At 35.8% G+C, this 23,634-nt stretch overlaps 1 non-coding gene and 1 pseudogene across 1 annotated transcript; both read right to left on the bottom strand.

Annotated features, from left to right (window-relative positions):
• Window positions 1–205: 205 nt before the first annotated feature.
• Window positions 206–1,332, bottom strand: LOC108459779 (senescence-specific cysteine protease SAG39-like; annotated as a pseudogene).
• Window positions 1,333–13,856: 12,524 nt separating this feature from the next.
• Window positions 13,857–13,963, bottom strand: LOC128291936 (small nucleolar RNA R71). Its single transcript, XR_008281920.1, has one exon. It is a non-coding gene; the product is annotated as a small nucleolar RNA R71 (small nucleolar RNA).
• Between the last annotated feature and the right edge of the window lie 9,671 nt (window positions 13,964–23,634).

The following is a 23,634-nucleotide window of genomic DNA, read 5'->3' as shown; positions in this document are numbered from 1 at the left end:
CTATTTTTAATAGACATTGGGATTCTCCTAAATAACTTGCTATATTTATATCGTTCATATGGAGTAGCATGTATATATATAGACAATGGGGCATGCCACTCAAAGTATGTGTTTACATTGTTCATATTACAACCACGTAGAGTAGCATGTGTAAAATTCATGATGTGAGAATTTATAGAAAAGGCAACTATGGTTTAAGTTATGTTTATGCAGTAGGGTAGGATGCTTGCATTGCAATGCCACAAAGGCCTTCCTTTGCATCAACATCTCTTTGCATCCTAATGTAGCCATCTTCTCCCCAGCTACTGCCCCAAGAGTTCTTCACCAACCAATACTTAGTCCCACCATACTCTACATATCCAACAGCCGTCACTCCTTGGTCCAGATCGGTGCCACAACTTCCCGTAAACACACCACCCGAGTAGAACTGGAAGTCGAACCCGCCGGCATCGATGGCAACAGAAACAGGTTGGTTGGCAACGGCCTTCTGCAATGCATCTTCACTATTAGCAGGCACATCTTCAAACCCATTTATCTTAGCCGCATGGTTGGCTTCTTCGTTGGTATGTGCCATCAACTCCCTTGTAGGGGTAAATGGATTCGGTTGTTAGGCCTTTGTTCTTCTCGATAAATTGGAATGCATCGTCCATTAGACCACCTTCGCAGCCTTGATCCTCACCCTTGGTGTCACAGTCCACCAGTTCCTGCTCGGACAAGGAAATTAACTTTCCTGTTGTCAGCTTAGTAACCCCTTCCATGGCTGCCACGGCCGAGAACGCCCAACAGCATCCTATATTTCAGCATCCCATGATCGAGACACACACATAGTTAGAACACAACATAGATAAAGAAGAAAGCACAGTAATATTTTAGTAATGTTTCTGAGAACAAGAAATTAGAGCAGACCGCATTGGCCTTGGTCCTTGATAGGTGTAACAGCTCCTTTCTTTCTCCAATCCACGGTAGAAGGCAATGCGGTGGCGTTCTCGTATTTGAAAGTGGTAGCCGTGTTGGAACACATATGGCCCTTGAACCCATTTCGAGAAGCAGTGAACTCTTGGTTGGTTAGATCTGCAAATTGGTTCACACCGAGCTTGTACGGCTTGTTGTTGGCAGCATTGAAAGAGTCGATGCGTGCCACATTTTGTTTGAAAATCTGGAAACGCTTTTGCCTCTCGTTGGCGTCCTTGTAAACTCGTCCGAATTGGACCATCCATTGTTGATGCCTCTCGTACATGGATGCATCTTCCAGAGCAGTGCGGGATCACCCAATATGAAGAATAGTAAGGCCAAATAAAGGAATTGATGATGAAGCTGGTTTTTGGAAGCCATGGTGGAAGAAGAGTTTGCGATTAAATAGAAAAATGAAGAGGCACACCAAATGTGATGAATTCCTAGACTTATATATAGTCCAATTCTTTCCCCATCTTGGCTTTCTGCTGCGTGCCCTGCAAAGTCTTGTTGATGATAATTGTTTTGATAAATAATTAGAAAAATGATAAGGCATACCGATTGTGATGTATTCTTAATTTGGAAACTATATAGTCCAAAATCCAAATTGTTGCGATGCATATTTGAGGTGTTTTCAGGACACATATCTTGTCTATATGCTTGCCCTTCAACATCCTATGATAAAGACCCATTGTCAGCATTGTTTGATAAATTAATCTAAATCAAGTGCAGTTTATTTGGAGACTTAATTTGTAGTTTATCGAATTAATGCAATTGGGAAGCCGGAGGAGTCTGATTTTGTATTCAAAAGCCCTCGCATGAATGAAACCAAACAAAATTGCTATCTCACCCTGCCCTTTCGTTCATGTCACCCTAAAACATGTGCAATTTCATGTTGGATTATCACCTTTGAGCATGACCCAAAAATATAATATGACTATTTATTTGTGAATTAAAAATATATGTTAGCTTGTTTCCATGGGCCAAGAATTTGGTGCATGAATAACATGTATATAACTTTGAGACCTAAAGTTGTTAATTGTTTAAGTTGTTAACTTAGAATGAAAGTGCTTAATTACAGTGATCATTATGGGTTGATATTGTAAAAACTATAAAAAGAAATTAACGGAGAATACTAAAGTTTATTTACGCAATTCAGTTTCCCTTACATCTGCAGAACTTGGCTCACAATACAACAAGTGAATCACACTCTATTATTCCCCAAGTATAGAGATCTCACATTTGTATTTAAAGATTAGAACACTCACTTTTAAATCCTTCTCTTGAGTATTTAAACGGTAAATAGTAAAGGTTTACACTTCAATTGCACTCGTACAATCATTTTATATAAATTTTTTTTCTACAATTTCAATATTTTTAACTTTTATCAAAACTTTTTATAGCTTTTAAATAATTTTTGAGAACTTTTATTGAATTTTCTATGTTTTTCTAAATATTTTTGAATTTTTATAACTTTTTATTTAGAACTATGGTCAAATTAGCAAAAAGTATAAAAGCTAAAGACTAAAATTGTCATCATACCAAAAAAACCAAGTATCATTGTTAGCCACTAAATGATCAGGCGACCTAAAAAAATAAATTTGGGAACATTTGTGACCAAATTCTGTGCTTATTTAATTTGCTTGTCAGGCCACCAAATTGTATTAATTTGATAATCTTGATTTGGCTTAGAAGAAAAAAAATTAAGATTGAGATCTAGACTAAATAAATTAGAATTAACTTTAGTACGTTGATGAATGAGTTAGTTTGCTTATTTTACTTTTAGTAGTAATTAGAATTTACTTTATTGATCTGGATTAGAGAAAATTGAATAGTTGATAGTTAGAAGCTTAGAATTTGATCCTCGTGAAAATAAAATCTTCTCATCACTTTATTACTTGACTAATACGTGCACTTGCGTTGTGAGATTTCAATCATCAAGTTTTTGGTGCCATTGCTGGGGAAATAGATGTGGAAAAATGTTATGAATTATGTAACCAATTTGTGTGTTCATTGCCTTAATTTTCCTGTTCTAGTTGCATCTTTAATTACAACTCATAATACAACTGACCAACAACTTAACACTAACAATCGACATTAGAGATAGACAAAAACAAATTTGGACAACATCCTATTTTTGAATTGTTGAGACATAAAAGGAATCTCGATCTCCATACCTCTATACTCAATGGCTCCAACTACGCCTATTTTAAAATAAGCATGAGGGAGTTTATTAAGTCCATAGATAAAAATACATGGAAGACAATGCTTACTGGTTGAGATCCACCAATTGCAGATGTTATGTTAGTGCATAAATTCGGTGAGGAAAATTTTGAACACATGAAAGGAAGAAGACCAACAACTCAAACATAAAAATGAAGCAATAGGACAAAGCTCCAAGGCATGTATCAAGCCACTATTTTTAAGATTCTATTTGCCCTCACCTATACTCGGTGTGTAAATAATTTTTAAGGAAATGATCCTTAAGGATACACTAAAGTCCGGTGAGTATTTGTGTTTTGCACTGAAAAAAATAATCCACTAAGCACTGAGCAAATATAGCAAGAAAATCAATTTCTATAAAGAATCTCTTATGGAACAATTAAAGCATAGTAGAAGATGGAGGAAGAATAGAAAGATTTTTTGAGAATTTTTTGGTATATTTTTTGAATGAAATCTCACCCCTACTTATATGAATTCTCATGTCTCTTTATAGAGACATAACTTTCAATAGGTGACTTCTTTTTCTTTTCTTTTTTTTTTTTTATGAATTACAATAATATGACAAAGCTCGAACAATCAATGTGACTAGCGCGACTCAAACTCAGGCCACACTTGGGGCGGTGAACATCTCTTAAATAAACATAACTATTCAAGTAATAGTGCTTGAATAGTTATAATTTTTTGTCAAAAAATCAAGTGATATAACTCTTAATATTTAATAGACTTAATTTATTATTATGAATATTCATAACTATTGAGCAATAACCAAAATATATATGTTTTGATTAATTACACTCTTTTATTTATAGTTATTGGAACACTATATCCAATAATTTTATGGTGTAAGGACACCCAAGTCAAAGACCACTTGGACCATAAAGGAGGATAAGACACTAACCAAGGGCCTTAATCTTTAATGAAGCAAAGTCCAATGGATTCATGAGAACATCCAAGTGCACTACTGTTTGAAAGGCTTCTATCATACTTGAGGCAATACATGAAGGAATCTCTACTGTTAAGCAATCTAAACTTCGAAAAGGTAACATCTAAGTTTGAGTCTCTTAGAATGTTAGAAGATTAAAGCTTGTCCGTCTTCTATGAAAAATTATGTGACATAGTTAACCAAGCTATTGTCTTTGGTGAAGAGTACTCGAATGAGAAGTTGGTAAAGAAAGTATTTAGATCACTCCTTGAACAATTCTCCATTAAAGTGACTACCACAGAGGGGGTAATTCTATTAAAAATTAAAAATCGGCTTGATGAATAATTGAAAAACATATGAAAATTTTGGTAAGTTTTATTTAAAAAACAGAGTTGCCCCTGACTAGTTATGATCAATCACCTATAAAATCACCTTTATAAAAGAAATTTAAAAATCCTTTTAAAAAGACTTTGAGTCTTTTTTTAAGTCTAAAAAAAAAATTCGAGTAAAAAAGATTTTAACACACTCGAAAATTGCTCTTATTAAACACAAATTATCTTAAATTTCAAAATTATGAGCTCAAATTCGATATTTAAACGTAATCCAATGAGATGAAAATTTATTTATATGCATTTCCTAGAGTAAATCACATTTTATTTAAAAACAATAATATCTCTGAATATTTTTCGATTAATATAGAAATATCAAATTTTATTTGAGAGATGAAAAATGATTTACTTATTTTATTTTTAAAAAGTGTTCCACTTTTAATAAAGATCAATGAAATCTCACTAAACATAAAAATGGGTTCATAATTTATGTTAAATTAAGATATTACCTTATACACTAAAACTCATTTAAAAATATTTCATAAATGCACATAATTATGATCATGAAAAGTAACAATAAAATACTAATAACAATGACAACAAAATAACTATAAATACAAACAAAAAAAAAGCCACCAATAATAACAAGAATAAGTATTTCAAATGATTAATTTATAATATGTTAAAAAGTCATGGAACGTGAAACATTACAGATAACAGTATTTGTGAATAATATCTCGGCAAGCATGCACTGGAAAGGATTATGGGCATTATTTTGATTCCATGGAAACGTGAAAGATGCTTTCATTCCGAACAAGAAAAGCAAAAATGGACCGAGGTTTGGATTTGTGAGGTTTTCAAGCATAATGGATGCACAAAGGGCATTAGAAAGGCTCAGTGGTTTTGTCATTCTAGGGTACAAAATTGTGGTGAAAATGGCTAGATTCAAAGGGAGAAGGATGATATGGAGGAAAAGGAATACTTAAACAATACCAATCAGTAATAAGGAGATAAATCGAAAAGGAAAGGAGAAAATTAAAAGCGAGAAAGGAGAAACATCTAGTAATTCAAAGGATAAACAGTTAAAGATAAGGAATTGTTTTGGAATAGACGGGAACCAAATAAGAGTAGTGCAAGGTTTTGTGGAAGAAGAAATACTATGGAAATTTCAACGATGTTTGGTGGAGGAATCACCGAGCTTATGCGACACAAAAAGTATGGCTGAAAGATTGGCTAAATTTGGCCTTAGGGAGATATCTGTCAAGAGAATTCAAGGAAGATTTTTTCTAATAGAAGTATCAGATGATGAGTTTATGGAACTTTTGAAGCAAAATGATTGGGCTTATTTGAAGGAATGCTTTAAAAAAATTGAACCATGGTTCGCAAAAGAGATTATTAACAGAGAGGGTGGCATGGATCAACGTTGTAGGAATCCCATTACATTGCTGGAATTACGAGACTTTTAAAAGAGTGGCAGATCTCTAGGGAAAGATGATATCAATGGGAGAAAATTGGAATAATACAAGCAGTTTTGAGAGGATAAAGATGCTGATATCGATCAACAAGCCATATCAGATAAGATGAGTTTATAATTATGGAGGTCGAAGATGGAAAGTTTTCGATCAGGATCAAAGAAAGAGGATTGATATAATTGAAAAATGAGAATCCAATGAAAGCAAAAGGGATAGCCGGAGGAAGAGGAAGGAGAAACACTGGAAGTCGGGTCGGAGACTAGATCAAAATCAGAACAATTTCTGAAGGTTAGTCGAAACGACGTGGTGGATGTTATAAATGCAATCAGTATCGGAGAAGGTGAAATAGAAAAAGAAGGTAAGAGATTGTCGGTAGTAGAAATAATGGCAGGAGAAAATTTAATTGGGTGTAAAGAAATAGTTTCTGTTGGGGTTGAAGAATATGGTGGAGAACTGGATATGGCTAAGGAGGATATGATAGATATGGGCCTGCTAATTCAAGTGGACCCGAAAGAGGGGCTTGCCCAGCAAAAGAGTATGGATCTGAGAGTGGTTCAAATGGTGAAGAAAGGCAGATCCTAAGGAAAGTTAACAGTCCAAGTTTTAAAGAAAGAGGACACAATATTATAGAAGTTGGGAGTTTAGAGGAAATGGAAGATTTAGAATAGAAGAGGAAATTTTTCAAATAACTCAAAAGAGAAGGGAAAAAAGACGTTGAATAAAAGGATCCGATTTATGCGAGAAATTCAGGATGGTGTTCTGTCGACAAAAGAAAAACAGAAGAGGGATACAAGTGAGAAGAAAGAAAAAAGAAAGCTGTTAACAAGGTTTGAAGAAACAACGACAAATATTTCGTTGTCCAATTCAGATATTAGTAATCGTAGAAGGGTAATCTTAAAGGAGGAAAAGAAGACTTGGGAAATAGGGAAGAAGTTAGGTTTCAGTGTGAGGGGGGATAAGGAAGAAGTAATTGATGAAATTAGGAGATTAGAGAGGCAGTAGAGGGAGGAAGACAGAGGAAAAAGATGCATTAAAAACATGATTTCAAGTGAGTTTTTCTGACTTTGGAATTCTTGCTTCTGAAATTGTAGTTCTTCATAGAATAGATTAGTGTCATGAGAACTGTTTCATGAAATATAAGGGGGTTGGGGTCGGAGGTGAAAATGAAATCTTGCAAAAGATTAATTCGCTTGTCAAGGGTGAACGTTTGTTTTCTACAGGAAACAAAATTAGAATTGGTGATTATGGATTTAGTAAGGAAAATATGGGGGATGATAATTTTGAATTTAGGTTTGCTGCAACAATAGGGAGGTTGGGAGGGTTGTTGACAATATGGGATTAAGACGGTTTCAAATTATCCAAAGAGTAGAGTGACAACAGATTGATTGTTATCGATGGAAAATGGGTACATGAGGAAATAGAAGCGGTGGTGATAAATGTATATGCTCCAAACAATGTGTCCAAGCAGAGAACTCTATGGGGGTGTTGAGAAATTTGAGAAACCAGTTTACAAGTCCATGGATTATAGGAGGAGACTTTAATGTGGTGTGATGTAGAAATGGAAAAAGTAATTGTATGCGAACAGAGAAGTGATCTAGAGAGTTTGATAGCTTTATCCATAATTGTAAACTCATTGACTTGCCATTGTTGGGAAAGAAATTCACATGATATGGCCCAGATAATAAAAGGCGCAGGCTTGACAGATTTTTATTGGAAGAATTCTAGTTGATTCAGATTAAGGACTTACAATAGAAGGAGTTAAAGAGATCTATTTCAAATCATATACCTATTCTGCTAGCAGATGAAGAAGTAGATTGGGGACCTAGGCCATTCGAGTTTATCAATGCATGGCTTAAGAAAAAGGAATTTACAGGATTGATTGAGAAAGAATGGTCTAATATGAGCAGTTTGAGTGGGCAAGTAGCAAGAAAATTGAGAAAGCTTAAGGGTGTCCTTAAGAAATGGAACGTGAATAATGGAAATGTTCTGGATAATAGAATTTTAGATAGTAAAGAAAGGATTAAGGAGCTAGATGAAATTAATGATCAGAGAAAGCTGAACAAGTAAGCAATGGAGGAGCTTAAAAGATTGAATTCTGATTTATGGGATGAAATTAAATTCAAAGGATCGATATGGCGGCGAAAATCTAGAATGACATGGTTGAAAGAAGGTGATGCGAATAAAACATTTTTCCACAGAGCTGTGAAGATAAAAGCAAAAAGAAAGACATTGTATAGAATGAAAATCAAGAGATTATGGTGCAATGAACCAAAGGATTTTAAAAAAAAGAGTGTATGATTTCTTTAAGAATCATTTTCACAGTCGATCGAGAAATTGGAAGATGGAAATAGAGCTTAATTTTAGGAGACTAAAGGAAAAAGAAGTTGAGAAGCTGGAGGAACCTTTTTCAAAGGAGGAGATTAGAGAAGCAGTATGGAGTTGCGATGAATCAAAAGCCTTTGGACCAGATGGACTTAACATGTGTTTTTACAGAAAAAGTTGTACAGTTAAAGAAGATCTATATAGAATGATGTCGGAGTTTTATAGAATTAGGAAGTTTCAAAGATCCATCAATTATTCATTTATAGCACTAATTCCCAAAATTGAAAATCCAAGTGAAATCGTAGATTTTAGACCAATTTGTTTGGTAAGTTCACTGTACAAAATAGTAGCAAAAGTGCTATCTCGTAGAATAAGGGAGGTAATGGTGAGTGAGACACAGTGTGCAGGTAGGAAAATGAAGTGATTTATTCGATGAAGAAAATGGAAGGAATGGGAGGCAATTTGATCTTCAAATTAGATTTCTCTAAGGCGTATGACTGTGTCTCTTGGGATTTTTTGGAATTAGTTTTTCACAAGATGTGATTTGGCAAACAATGGATTGGATGATCAATAGAATGTGTTTCAACGACGAGAGCGGCTGTTCTCGTAAATGGATTGTCTAAAAATGAGTTTAGTTTTGGTAAAGGTCTTCAACAAGGAGATCCTTTATCTCCATTCCTATTCATTTTAGTGACAGAAGTATTACATTTTTTTTATGGACAAAGCTGGGGTGATGGGAATAATTGAAGAAATTTAAGAAGTTATTCAAGGTCAAACAATTTTGAACCTACAATTTGCGGATGACACTATATTGTTCTTGAAGGCAGAAGAGAAGGTGGTGGAAAATATGAAATTCATTCTTTGATGTTTTGAGATTTCTTTAGGCTTCAGTATCAACTTCAAAAAATCGTGTATTGTGGGGTTTGGTGTGAACGAGGAATTTTTATATCGTATGGTAGCTATTTGTAAATATAAGATAGGGGCACTACCATTTAGGTATTTAGGAATTCCATTAGGAGCGGATCCGATGAGAGCAGCAACTTGGGATGTTATTGTTGAGAGATTTAGACAGAAATTTTCGGGTTGGAAATGTAGAACTCTATCGTGGGCTGTCAGGATAGTATTGATTAATTCAATATTATCTACCTTGCCTATTTACTTCATGTCCATATTTCAAGCGTTGACGACGGTAATAAAAAAGATTGATAAAATAAGGAGAAACTTTTTGTCGGGAAGTTTTGATGGCAAAAGGAAAATGGAAAAAGTATGCTGGAATCAAATTTGCAGACCAAAGGAAAAATGAAGAGTCATTGAGGTGAATCTCGCGATTAAGAACAAATCATTGTTGGCAAAATGGAGATGGCATTTAGCAGTTGAAAAAGAGGCGTTGTGGCATAAAGTTATATTAGCAAAGTATGGCCCCAGTGTGCAACATTGGCAATTTAGAGCGAATAAAATTAAAGAAATGTCGTCTGTTTGGAGAGGGATTGTTGAGAACTCGATAGAAGATAAAGTAGCTAAATGGATAGGGAATAAAGATTTTAGATGGAAGATTGGGAACGGAAAGTCAACGATGTTTTAGGTGGATATATAATGTAATAGTTTGTTTTTAGTTAAATCAGAACGGTGGTTTCGGAACCACAAATCCGAGGTCAAAATATTTATTTTATTATTATTTTAATGTCTACAACATGATAGTATGATTGTGTAAAAATTTCGTTAAGAAATTTTACAGTTTGAATGTTCAATTTGATAAAAATGACTAAATCTCATAAAGTGTAAAAGTTGATTTCTATTGGTTAAAGGTGTCTAACAGCTATGGAACTTTAAAATAGAGGTTCTTATGTTGTAATTAGACCATTGTCATTATGAGTGAACAAAGAGGGTTATTAATTAGGTGATTTTAATGTTTTAATGTTAAGGTTAAAAATGTAATTTAACAAAATAAACTAACTAAAATAATTAAAAACAAAATCATCATCTTTATTGTTTCCATCTTCCACCGGAAATTAACTTAGGAAACACCTTGAATGAAGCTTGAAGTTTCGGCTATAGTTCATCCTTGCATGTAAGTACAATTTTGCTCGGTTTTTAATGATTTTTATGTTTTTAGAGTTGTTGTAGCTTAATCTAGGTAGCCCAGGGACTAATTTGCAAAACTGATAAAGGTCTAGGGTTTTACCATTGATGAATATGTGTGTATTTTGATGTTTGATGATAGAAAATGAATGGTTGTTGTTAGATAAACAACATTTGTTAAGTGATTTTTGATAAAATTGTCAATTAGAAATTAAATTGAGAAATGTAAAAATTATGTGGTAAATGTGTGAAATAATGAAATCTGTGGGCTGTTAAGAGCATAGATGAAATTCGGCTAGCATGGGTGTGGACTCAATTTCATGAATTTGCATTTTTATGAGTTAGGGACTAAATTGTAAAGATGTTTAAATATAAGGGGTAAAAGTGTAAAATTTCCATAATATGAAATTTTGGATTAAATTGAATAGAATGTACTTTGATGAGTTAAATTTGATTATATAAATCAAAAAAGCAACGTACGGATCTAGATCAGGAGGAAAATAATGTATTAGATTAGTCGATCCTATTTCGCTGTTTTTGTGATCGAGGTTAGTTTGTATGTTAATAAGCATTAATATAATTGTGTTTTAAATGCTTTATAATTGTATTGTTAATGATTGTGACTTTACGGAAATGTTCAACGAAGATTTGGCAATGTGAAATACCGGGTGAACCTTAGAATAGATAGGATACAAATGACATGTCATTAAGGGTTATTATGTTTTGGGTGTTGGTTTGTACGTTCTATGTGTTGCGGATTCTCATCAGCTTGTGTGAGCAGCACCATATAGCTACGTCTTGACTGTCAGCTTGTATGAGTAGACTCGGTGATAGCTTGAGACGAGCATTTGCATATGAAATATGAGATTGAGATGGTTTCGACCATGTATTGGCACTTAGGGTGCGAGATTCTTGTGTATCCGATATTATTCCAAATGGTTCAATGGGTATGTCAATGATATGAAAGAGTATGAGATTGATACGTATCGGTACGGTATGTACGTAAACCATGTAAGCGTTGAATCCATGAAATTGAGGAGTTCCACGATTTGCTATGTGAATGAACATATATATTAGCCTTGTGATTAAATGGAATTGCAGTATATTATGTTTATATTACCTAAATTGTGAATGGATGGTAAGTTGTACTTATTAGCAATACGAGCTTACTAAGTTTTATAGCTTACTCTATTTACTTTTCCGTGTTTTATAGTGATTTCAAAGATTGCTCAGATTGGGAGTTGTCGGAAATCTCATCACACTATCCAGCTATCATTTTGGTACTTTTGAACTTGTGTACTTGGTTATATGGCATGTATAGGAGTTGTGATTAATATAGCCTATATATTAGTAATGTATTTAGCCAATTGATTTGGCTTGTAAATAAATGGTGAATGTTTTGGTTATGTGTATAGCCATGTGATTTGGCTTGTTTTGATATATTTGGTTATGTATATATATGTGTAATTGGCCTTTTGATAAACCATAATTTATACATATTTTTACCCTAATGCTTGGCATAATTATGGGTGATTTATTATAAGATTTAGTGAATTTAATGCTTCTAATCTTTTAATTTCATGTTTTATACTCAGGAGAGTTTAGGATAGCAAAAAGAGTAAGAAATGGGCCAAAAAGGGACAAATTGGGCATGATTCAGTGTTTCACACGGCCTAGGCAGTTCCACATGAGTCATCCACACTCCCGTGTTAGAAACACGGGTAGACCACACGTCCGTACGTCATGGCCGTGTCAACAATAAACGAAGTCAGAATTACACACGGGCGTGGCACACGGCCGTGTCCCTGTTGAGCCCAAGTCTAATTCTACTCGGAAAAGATCACTTTTGAGGGTTTTGAAGCATTCTAAAGCCTATATAAAAGGGTTTTGAAGCATTCTAAAGCCTATATAAACACCCAAAAAGAGGGAAAAAAAAGGACACGGAGAGTTGAAGGTAGAAAATACTTAAGGACAGCCATCAAAATCACCTCAGAGGCAGGATCTATATCAAGACTGAAGATTTTCCATCCAATTTCCTAGAAGTTCTTTGGGTTTCTTTATGTTTTTTGTTTTCCAAACTTTGAGATTTTTTCCATTATTATTATGATCTAAACTCCCTAAATACCTAAGGGAGATAAAGCCTAAGACGAATTTTATTATTAATTGAGTTATATGATAAATACTTGTTCTTATTCTTAATTGTGAATTTGACTCTTGCTTTAATATTCCATGATATTAATTTAGGTTTTTGATGTGCTTATTCAGTGGAGCAAAAGTCCCTGTTTAAAAGTAGATCATTCATAATTAAGCGGAGTTGCATGCAATCCTAGAGATAGGATGACATAAATCTGCCGAATTAGAGTCAAATCTAATAAAGGAATCCATAGATCGAGTTAATGCGACAATAGGGGTTTTAATTAGAAAGAGATTTCAATTAATCAACCTAGAGTCAGTTGTTTTTAGTCTCGAGAGAGATATTAACATAAATCATGGATTTCTACGGATTAAGTCAAGTGAATAAATCGTCTAATTCAAAGTTAATAAGTGAAGTCTAGGTGGATTCTTCCTTGGGTACTGTCTTCTCCATTGGTTTTCAAAAAAGTATTTTTCAACTTTAATATCTGTCGAAATCTTAGTTTATTAGATAATTAGTTTTAAATAAAACATTCTCTTAAATTTTAGGCTAGATAATAAAAAGATAGTAATTACTAGTACTTTTAGTCCTCGTGGATACTATATTTCCGGTCTCACCATAACTATACTACTGTTCGATAGGTGCGCTTGCCTTAAGTCAATTTTTTAGTTAGTTTCACGACCAGCAAGTTTTTGGCACTGTTTTCGAGGACTAAAATATTAGGAACGCTTAATTTTTATTACTTTAGCCTTTTTTATTTTTATTGCAATTTAATTCTATTTTTAATTTTTCTTGAATTACTAAATTTTCTTTTATTTACTTCTGGCAGGTTTTTATAGTTTATGACTAGAAGAAACTCATCAAGACTTCTACTTTTCGACAGTGAGATCGAAAGCACAGCTCGCAGAAAGCGAAGAGAAATAAGGCGAAGCCTACAATACATAGAGAAAAGGCAAGAGGACGATATTCACACCACAACCGAAGAGATAGCTGAAAATCAGAATAATCAGCTACCTCCTGTGGTTGCCGCAAATCCAGTAAATTAGAATCCTGCTCCTCGTACTATGTATGATTATGCTAAACCTACTTTAACCGAAACTGAATCAAGTATAGTTAAGCCTGCTGTTGCTGCAAATAATTTTGAATTGAAACCCAACACAATTCAAATGATACAACAGTTTGTTCAGTTTGATGGTTTGCAGGATGAAGATCCGAACACTCATTTAGCAAATTTTCTAGAATTCTGCAACACTTTTAATATCAATGGCGTTTCTAACGATGCCATTCGCCTTCGGTTGTTTCTATTCTAATTGAGGAATAAAGTTAAACAGTGGTTAAACTCGTTACCACGAGGGTCAATCACTACTTGGGAACAGATAACCGAAAATTTTTTACTAAAATATTATCCACCGGCTAAAATGACTAAACTAAGGAATGATATTTCTTCTTTTGTGCAGATGGATTTGGAAACACTCTACGATGCATGGGAGAGATACAAGGATCTATTGAGAAGGTGCCCTCACCATGAGTTACCTCTTTGCCCTCACCATGGGTTCCCTCGACGAGATGAATGATTGACGCAGCTGGTGGTGGGACTATTAACAATAAGACACCTAAAGAGGCTTATGAGTTTATTGAAGAGATGTCACTGAATAATTATCAGTGGCAAGTCATGAGGACAAAGCCGACGAAAGCAGCCGGTGTTTTTAACATCGATTCAGTTACTATGCTTTCTAATCAGATAGAACTTTTGAATAGAAAAATTGATGGTTTACTCGGTTCTTCACAGGTTCATCCAGTAATGCAGTGTGATGCAAGTGGAGGTGGAATGAGCAATTTAGACTATCCATCCTACGGCCCTAACATGGAAAATGAGCAAATGAACTTTATGGGTAATAATCCTCGACCTCAAAACAATCCTTATAGTAACACTTACAATGCAGGTAGGAAGGAACCACCCAAATTTCTCATGAGGAAGCCAAGGAAAGTAAAGACCACCACCCTCTCCAGGCTTCCAACAACAACCTTACCAGCCAGAGAAAAAGTCGAACCTTGAGGAGATGATGACAAAATTTATCTCAGTAACAGAGACTCGTTTTTAGAATACTGAACTGCACTTAAAAATCAGTAAGCATCAATTCAAGGGCTCAAGAATCAAATAGGACAGCTGACTAAGATGATTTCAGAGAGACTGATGCTTGATATTCGTGACAGGTTTTAAAAATTTATAAATAAATCGTTCTTGAAACTAACTTAGTATCACGATTAAGGCAAGTGTACCTATCGAACAGTAGTATAGTTCAGCAAGACCGGATTGTCAAACCCAAAGGAACTATGAGTACTATTATTTACTTCCTTTTTATTATCTAACCTAAAAATTAAGAGGTTTGGTTATCTAAACTAATTACTAACTAAGAATGCACAGAAAGAAAACTTGGGAAAATACTTTTAGGAAAATTCGATTGATTAAGACAATACGTAAGGAAAAATCCACCTAGACTTCACTTGTTATTTGATTTGAATCAGTCGATTTATTCATTTGACTTGATCCGTAGAAATCCCTAAGTTATATTATTATCTCTCTTGAGACTAATAAAGTCTAACCCTAGGTTGAATAATTGAAATCTCTTTCTAATTAACACGTTAGAATTGCATTAACTCGATCTATGGATTCCCTTATTAGGTTTCACTCTAATCCGACAAAATCTTGTCACCTTATCTCTAGGCACGCAATCAACTCCACTTAATTATGACAATTTTACTCTTAGACAGGGTCTATTCCTCCTCTGATTAAGAGCGTTAACTTGAATCAATATCCTGAAATATTAAAACAAGAATTAAAAACACATAATTAAGAACAAGTCAAATATTTATCATACAATTCAGATAATAATAACAAGATTTGTCTTAGGTTTCATCCCCCATAGGTATTTAGGGGGTTTAGTTCATAATTGTAAAAGAAAACATCTCAAAAGCATAAAGATAACAAAACATAAGAAAACCCAAAACTTCTGAAGGAATTTGAAGGGAGATCTTCAGTCTTAATGATGAATCCGGCTTCTAAGATGGATCAATTGGATTTACTTGAGTAATTTCTTGCTTCCTACTTCGCGTCCCCCCTTCTAAGTGCCTCCTCAGGTGTTTAAATAGGCTTTTGAATGCCTAAGAGCCCTAGAAGTTGGCCTTTTCCAAATAGGACTCAACTTGGGCTCGGCAGGGACACGCCTGTGTGACACGCCCGTGTGTGATTACTCCAGCTCGTGGTCAAGGCTGTTGAATAGGCACGGGCGTGTGGTCTACCTGTGTAAGTCGTGCTTCAATCCTGCCAAAGGGACACGACCGTGTGACACGCCTGTGTGAGGAAGTCCAGGCCGTGTTGTTTTCTTATGTTGGCCCGTTTTTCTCTATTTTTGGCCCGTTTCTCGGTCCTTTTACTCTCCTATGCTCACCTAAGTGTAAAACATGAAATTAAAGGATTAGGACCATCAAATTCACCAAATATAAGGAGAAATCATCCATAAAATGTGCTAAGCATGGGATAAAAATATGTATAAATTGCGATTTATCAGAGACGACCAGGGAGCCTACCTAGCAATACCGAACCCAATCCAAAAGAGCATGTGAAAGCAGTTACATTAAGGAGTGGGAAGGTGTTAGCTAAATCTGAAAAGAAGCTGCAACCAGAACCTGGTAGAAAAGAAGGTGAGGAGAAAGAACCCGAAAATAATGAAAAACAAGTGTTGAGGCAATATAAACCACCAATCTCATACCCAGTAAAGTTGAAGAAAGAACACATGGATGCACAATTCGTTAAATTTCTCAAACTTTTTAAACAATTACATATTAATTTACCTTTTGTTGAAGCTATCTCGCAGATGGCTACATATGCAAAATTTTTAAAGGAGCTTCTAACAAATAAAAGGAAGTTTGAAGACTTGTCTACAGTGGAACTTAACGAGGAATGCTCGGCCATACTCCAAAATAAACTACCAACTGAACTGAAAGATCCAGTAAGTTTTATTATTCCTTGCTTAATTGGTAGTTTGAATGTTGAGAAGGCACTAGCTGATTTAGGCGCTAGCATTAATTTGATGCCATATAAAATGTTCAAGCAACTTGGTCTTGGGGAACCGAAACCCACTAGGATGAGTATTCAACTAGCTGATAGATCTATAAAATATCCTAGGGGTATTATAGAGGACGTATTTGTAAAAGTAGATAAATTTATATTCTCTGTTGATTTTGTCGTGCTTGATATGGATAAGGATGTTGAGGTACCTTTAATTTTAGGTCGTCTATTTTAAGCCACTTCTAGGGCTGTTATTGATGTGGGTGATGGTAAACTTGTGCTTAGAGTAGGTGACAAAGAGATTATTTTTAAAATTTATGATGCCATGAGATTTTCTAGGAAATAGGATGACTCATGTTATTTTATTGACTTTATTGATCATGCTACTCAAGACTCTTTACAGGAAATCGTACATAAGGACACGTTGGAACTGTGTCTTGCCCAAGGAGAGGAGGTAAATGATGATGATTCTGTGGTAGGTAAGATAAAAGCTGAACTAAATTCCAATGAGCCTTTACTGAGACAAAAGAACTACGAGGGTTTTGAGGTAAACAATGAATTAAAATTAAAACCCTATATTGAAGAACCGCCTAAGTTGGAATTAAAGCAACTACCAGATCACTTAGAATATGCATTTCTTGGAAATAATTCTACATTACCAGTGATTATTGCTTCAGATTTATAGCTAACCGAAAAAGGCGAGTTACTCCAAGTATTAAAGGAGCACAAAAGAGCCATAACTTGGAAAATTTCTGACATAAGAGGGATCAACCCTTCTTTTTACACATACAAAATTTTAATAGAAGATGAATACAAACCATGTGTGCAAGCTCAAAGAAGATTGAATCCTAACATGAAAGAAGTCGTAAAAGCTGAGATAATTAAACTTCTAGATGCTGGAATTATTTATCCTATTTCTGACAGTTCTTAGGTGAGTCCTGTGCAGGTTGTTCCTAAGAAAGGAGGCATGACTATTATGGCCAATGAGAAGAATGAATTAATTCCAACGCAAATAGTCATAGGATGGATAGTTTGCATTGACTACAGGAAGTTGAACGATACCACAAGGAAAGATTACTTTCCCTTACCATTCATTGATTAGTTGTTGAAAAGATTGTCTGGGCATATGTATGCTTTCTAGATGGACTCTCTGGTTATTTCCAAATCCCAATAGCTCTAGAGGACCAAGAGAAAATGACATTTACATGTCCATACGGTACGTTTTCTTATCAACGAATGCTTTTTGGATTATGTAATGCTCCTGCTACTTTCCAGCGATACATGTTAGCCATCTTTGATGAACTCGTGGAAGACATAATGGAGGTATTTATGGATGATTTCTGGTATTCGGTAACTCTTTCCATCTTTGCCTTAAAAATTTAAAACGAGTTTTAATTAGATGTGAGGAAACAAATCTTGTACTGAATTGGAAAAAATGTCACTTCATGGTTCGTGAAGGAATTGTGTTAGGCCATTAAATTTCTAGTAAGGGAATAGAGGTTGATAAAGAAAAAGATGAAACTATTGAGAAACTACCTCCCCCTAATTCAGTTAAGGCTATTCGTAGTTTTTTAGGTTATGTTGGATTTTATAGAAGATTTATTAAGGACTTTTCTAAAATAGTTAAGCCTTTAACGAATTTTCTAGAGAAAGATATACCTTTCAATTCCAGTCAGGAGTGTTTAGAAGCATTTAATACTCCTAAAAATAAATTAATTAATACTCCAATTGTAGTTGCATCTGATTGGAATTTACCATTTGAGCTAATGTGTGATGCGAGTGATTTTACAGTAGGTGCGGTTCTTGGACAACGGAAAGACAAGCACTTCCAACCGATCTATTATGCTAGTAAAACTTTGACAGGTGCTTAAGAAAATTATACAATGACCGAGAAAGAATTGTTGGCTGTGGTTTTTGCATTCAATAAATTTAGACCATATTTTATATTATCTAAAGTTGTCATTTACACTGACCATTCAGCTCTTCGATACCTCCTTACTAAAACAGATGCAAAACCTCGACTAATAAGATGGATTTTATTGTTGCAGGAATTCGATTTAGAAATTCAAGATAAGAAAGGAGCAGAAAATCTTGCAGCAGATCATCTATCCAGATTAGAAAACCCACATCTCAATGAACTAAATGAATAGGAGATAAATGACTCATTCCCTAAAGAACAACTTTTTGTTATCTCTGACTCTGAGGAACCTTGGTTTGCAGACATTGCAAATTATTTAGCCGCTAATATTATACCAAAAGGGTTGACACATCAGTAAAATAAGCGATTCTTCACTGATGTGAAAAACTATTTTTGGGAAGAACCTTTTCTTTTTCGTATATGTGCAGATCAAGTAATTCAAAGATGCGTTACAAAGACAGAAGCGATTAAAATTTTGGAGCATTGCCACTCAGGACCGACTGAGGGACATTACAGTGGAACCAGGACCGCACATAAAACACTTGAATTAGGTTTTTATTGGCCCACACTATTCAAAAAAGACAACAGGTATGTTGCTATTTGCGATAAATGCCAACAAACAAGTAATATTTCTAAACGTTATGAAATGCCCCAAACGTACATGCTCTCATGTGAAATATTTGATGTATGGGGTATTGATTTTATGGGTCCATTCCCTAGCTCATTTGGGAATAAATACATATTAGTAGCCATTGATTTTATGTCTAAATGGGTGAAAGCCCAAGCCTTACCTACTAATGAAGCTAGAGTAGTGGTGAAGTTCCTTAAGAAACTTTTCTGTCGATTTGGAACACCTAATGTAATCATCAGTGATAGGGGCACTTATTTCTGCAATACTCAATTTGATAAAACTCTTAAGAAATATGGAGTTTACCAAAGAATAGCTACCCCTTACTATCCTCAAACTAATGGACAAGTCAAAGTCACTAACCGAGAACTTAAATGCATTCTAGAAAAGACTGTAGAGTCAAATAAGAAGGATTGGATAAAGAAAATAGATGATGCTTTATGGGCCTATAGAACTACTTTTAAGATCCCCATAGGAACATCCCCTTGCAGACTTGTTTATGGGAAGAGTTGTCATTTACCATTTGAATTGGAACATAAAGCATTCTGGGCTATAAAATTTCTAAACTTTGATCCCAAACTCATAGGTGAAAGGAGATTGACGCAGCTGAACGAGTTAGATGAATGGCGAGCTAATGCCTATGAGAATTCACGAATATAAAAGGAAGCAACAAAGCGTCGCCATGATGCTTGTTTAAAGCAAAACAAGCAATTTGAAGTTAGAGATCTTGTCCTATTATACAACTCAATGTTCAAATTGTTCCCTGGGAAGCTTAAATCACGATGGTCAGGTCCATTCGTAATCCAAACTGTCTTTCCATATGGCACAGTATAGGTAAGTCACCCAACCCAAGGTACTTTCAAGGTAGATGGACATCGGCTTAAACTTTATAATGGTGAGGATTTCAAAGATAAAGGAGAGGAGCTACGGCTCCGCGAAACTGAATAAACATATCTACCAGGTAAAGTCAAGCTTAGACTCTAAATAAGTGCTTCTTAGGGAGGCAACCCGAGCACTAAACCCACTAAATAACTTAGTTGTTTTTCCTTTTGCTTTATAATCTGATTGTAGGTATTTTTGGCACACACGGCCTAGCACACGGGCATGCTTTAGGCCATAGGCTCCCCACGGGCAGGAGACACAAGCGTGGCCCTGGCCATGCTAAAACAGGACAAACATTTTTCGAAGATAGAATGACACACGGGCTGTGATAAATAGCCACGACTATGCGATACGGCCGTGTGCACCACACGGTTAAGGGACACGGGCGTGTCCTAGACTGTGGTAAAACTGCACCTTAAATTTCAAAAAAGATCAGCAGAGACACAGCCTACAATAAATCACCACGACCGTATGAGGTGGCCGTGGGAGTCACACGGGCGTGCTTGGGGCTGTGTGAGAACTTGCCCAAAAATTGAAACGATAAACGAAGTCAAAATAGAACACGAGAGTAGGCTACGGTCGTGCTTAAAGGCTATGCGCAATCCTGATTAATAGACACGAGCGTGTTGGAATGAACACGGGCGTGGGAGAAACAAAAGGGAGCACCACATGGCCGTGTGATGTGGCCGTGTGGGTCATACGGCTGAAACACACGGGCGTGTCCGCTGGCCATATGCGATTCTGACTTGAAACATCAACCCATAAGCATAAGCCATGAAAACGGGTGTGGAGAACCTAACACGAGAGTGGGAGAAACGAACGAAAGTGTACACGGTCGTGCGCCGCAGCCATACGTACCACACGGCCTGGGAACACGGGCGTGTCGAAGGGCCCGTGTGCGAACCTAACTACGATTTCACGAAAAACATGGGCTAAAAGCATACCACACGGGCGTGGGCCACGACTGTGTAGCCCAAAACAGGGCTTACATGACCGTGGCCTCCTTTTTTTTATTTCCCTCTAACCCTAATTTCTTCCTATCTCCCTTCACTATTCATCATATTCTCCCACCAGCCACCATTTTTTCTCCTTTCTTTTCTTTATTTTTCTTTCCTTTCTCTCTTTTCCCTTCTTCTTTCCACCACTTCCCTATTTTTTTCCCCAACCAGCCCCATTCCCCTTCTCTCCTTTTATTCCCCGCTCTCATTTCCTTTCCTCCTCCCTCACTTTCTCCTCCTCAGTTCACGCACTCCATTCTGTCTCGTTGACCAACCCACCCTGCGCGCGGACCAAGCCCCGTCAAGCACCACCGTCGTTCATCAGTCATTTTTCCTTCATTTTACCCCCACTACCTTCATTTGTTTATTCTATTTCTTGATTTATTCTTGGTTATTCTTTCCACTTCTTATGATTTGCATGCTTATGATTCTTATTTCTGTTTAGTGATTTTCAATTTTACTGATGATAAAATTTTACTTAGTCTTTTGTGTCTTCATTGATTTCCATTCATTCCCACTCTACCCACGTGATTAGCATTATCAATAGGTCCTTACCATATTTCATTTACGTCTCAGCCTCTGCTTATTTGTTCATAATGCTCTCATGCCTATTATTAGTCTAAATCAGTTCCTAGTTATTTTTAAATATTTATCACTATTTTTGGTATTCTCTATTATAACTTGATTTTTCTTTTAGCTCGGCTTTGTTTAGTCTTAATACTATTTTCTTTTCTTTTCTTTTTATTAATATACCTTTAGCCCTTTGATTCATATGCAATATCACCATTTGTTTTAGCCTACTTGAGTTTTTTTCCATATTATTTTATGAACAAGTTATTATTTTGGACCACTCAAAATTTTCTTGCAGATGTGGGGATTGTTATTGATGACCTAATATTTTATTTGCAGATATCATGACAAACCCAAAAGGCAAGAAAGCTGTTGTTCTTGCCTCTAAAAATTGAAAAGGAGTGACATCCTCATCTGGCCCCATCGCTGAGATACAACATCCATTCCTCCAATTTCCACTAGGGCCACAGAATGAACTATTTCAAATTCTACGTGCCTGCCCCCTTGGTGTGGGGCATTGCATCGATTGGGCTGCACTAGAACAGGTCCACCTAGCTGATTCGGTTCGGGCACTCCTTGCCACCACTCTGTGGGACCATTTCTTTGATATCATTGAGCCAACATATTTGGAATTCATCTTTTGATATGTTGTGTATAGTTGATTTGTGAATGCTTTGTTGTGGATTAGTATCTTGTGTAGCAAATGGTTGGAATTGAGATGAACATGCATGATAAGTTATGCACAAAGTTTAAAATAGGTAATTGACCATTTAGGTATACTTTGGAAGCAAATTTGGAATGTTTAAAAGTGGCCAAATGAATGTGCTTGTGGATATCATGTTGTATGTGTGATTAGTGCGTGATATAAACTTGTTATTGGTTGGTTTTGAGGTCCTATTTATGCCATGGTTTTATACATGTTGAGGTATGTAGGTTGAAACCTCTTTGGGTGAGAAAAATGACTTGGAAAATAGCCTATTTTATCTACACGGGCAAAGACACGGGCGTGTGTCTCAGTCGTATGTGACATACAGTTAGGTGACACGGTCGTATGTCCCTTGATATTTAATTAGAAACTAAGTCAATAGCTCTACATGGCTCAGCACACGGGTGTATGGCTTGGTCGTGTGGCATAAGTCAGTATACCCTACAGTTTTAGCACAGCCTAGCACATGGCTGGCACACGGTCGTGTAAGGCCATTTCAAAGGGTATACGGGCTAGTCATACGAGTGTATGGTTGGCCATGTGACCCAAGTCAGGAAGTTACACGGGGTAAGACATGAGCTGGATACGGCCATGTGATCCCATTTCGAATGTCCACATGGCCTATGACACTGGCGTGTCTTTGGCCGTGTGAGACACATGACCGAGCCACACAGGCATGTATCCCTTGTATTTTGAAAAATTTTCTATGTTTTCAAAAAAAATTCCTGAGTTCTCAGTTTAGTCCCGAACCACTTCTAATGCTTGTTTTTGGCCTCGAGGGCTCTTGTTAGGGACTATATAATTGTATTTGTATGGTTTTTAATTGATATGAGAATTGTAATTTGAATTGTACGATTGTTTATGAGATTAGTCTAGTAATGCTTCATAACCCTATTCCAACGACGGATATGGTTAGGGGTGTTACATATGGTGTGGAAGTAGTCCATTAAAATTGGAATTTCCTAGACTATTTTGGTTAGCAAAACTCAAAAATGGGATGGTATTTTATTATTCAAACAATAGTGTTTTACTAAAGTTAAATGGGAAGATCTATTTATAAGGCCATCGTTGGATAGAGAATTAGGGATTCTTAGTAAACTTACTGAAAGGGTGAAAAGTGTGGTCTTGGTCCCAAATTTGGAGGATCATTTAATATGGGCGCACGATAATAAGGGGGAGTTTTTGGTGAAGAAGTTGACTAATTTGCTAATTGAGGGGGAAATGGATGACATCAATTTTGCTTTTAATAAAATCTAGAAATTTAAAGTCCCTCCTAGGGTGCAAAACTTCCCATGGATGTTAGCAATCGATAGAGTTCCCACCAAGGATTTCTTAGTGAAGAGAGGGGTGCATTTGCAAAACATAATGAATGTATGCCTATGGTGTGAATGTGAACAGGAGAAAGCAGACCATTTGTTCTTTAATTACAAT

Source organism: Gossypium arboreum, chromosome 4 (genome assembly GCF_025698485.1).
Source record: "Gossypium arboreum isolate Shixiya-1 chromosome 4, ASM2569848v2, whole genome shotgun sequence".
In the NCBI taxonomy this organism is placed as follows: Eukaryota; Viridiplantae; Streptophyta; class Magnoliopsida; order Malvales; family Malvaceae; genus Gossypium; species Gossypium arboreum.
The sequence above is the reverse complement of the archived record's forward strand: the minus strand, read 5'-3'. Positions and strand labels throughout refer to the sequence as shown.